Below are 1306 nucleotides of genomic sequence, written 5' to 3'. Positions count from 1 at the left end.
TTATAAAAAGTTTGTGTTTACTGATAAAATATGATAGTAATAGTTAATACAAATATTAAAATAATGATAACCACATAATAATGAAGTTAGTACCAAGGTTAGGTCGGTCTATCCGACAAATCTCAATAAATGCTTTTGACCAAAACATTTGGTAAATGGCGTGTATGACAATCATACAACTGTCTAGACACGAGCAATGAGCATTCAATGATTAAAAAATAAAGTGGACATACTGCAATTCCGTTTTAGATAAGATTACTAGGTAAATATGCAGTATTTACATTGAGAAATTATTATACTAGTAAAATAAGCAGTATCTCCATTGGATATACTGCTTTATTCTCTAGTAAATGCTATATGCATGTACATACTGCGTATTTCCCTAGTATTTGACAATAATTTGGTCGATACGACATTTTATAATGCATTTTAAAGGCATTTTTAGTGGAGTTACGTTGTTTTTCATAAGGAAAAAAAGAAGCGGAATTATACAATTATGCCGAATATGAAATAACCTCAAATTTGTAAATTTGGCACTTACTGCTTATTCCACTAGGAGGGCAGTATGGTGGGTTTAAAATAACTCCTCTATGTGCAGTAAAACTTACATGTACAGTTAATAATCTTTCAGCTGTGGTCACATTTTTAGTAGTTAATAACAGTCCTATCCCAATACTTAGTCTAGAGTCATGTGTGAAATTCAAATTAATAAAAAAACTAGAAAATCATGTACATAACATTGTAAAATATGTTGGGGGCACCCCCAATGATGAACAAAACAATTTTATTAGTAAAAACATGGACATTTTTACAGTATTGAGAACATTCCCTGGAGAGCATAAAATCAAAATAAATGATAATGCCCAAGGCTCAATTAAACCTCATAGGCGCTTACCCCAAGCTCTTAGCTCAGATGTTGAAAAAGAATTAATCAAACTAGTAAAAAGTGGAATTATTTCCAAAGTTGACGAGCCAAAAAAGTGGTCCTCCAACCAGGAAACCAGATAAAAGCATAAGAATATGTATAGATCCTTCAGATTTAAACAAAGCGTTAAAACGCGAGAACTATTTAATTCCAACCTTCGATTAAATCCGAGCTAAACTTATAAATAAAAAAGTTTTTACTGTTCTTGATATAAAAAAATGTTTCTGGCATGTTAAACTGTGTAACGTCACGGAATTTTCGGCCTTATAAAATATGATAACATTCCCCGAACACACCTATTGCTAACGTTGTTGACAGTCAACGCACCTTTATTCCTATAACCATTAGTAATAAAAGTAGATATCGCGCGCTAATACACAA

This window comes from Acyrthosiphon pisum, unplaced genomic scaffold (assembly GCF_005508785.2).
Source record: "Acyrthosiphon pisum isolate AL4f unplaced genomic scaffold, pea_aphid_22Mar2018_4r6ur Scaffold_235;HRSCAF=643, whole genome shotgun sequence".
Lineage (NCBI taxonomy): Eukaryota > Metazoa > Arthropoda > Insecta > Hemiptera > Aphididae > Acyrthosiphon > Acyrthosiphon pisum.
The sequence above is the reverse complement of the archived record's forward strand: the minus strand, read 5'-3'. Positions refer to the sequence as shown.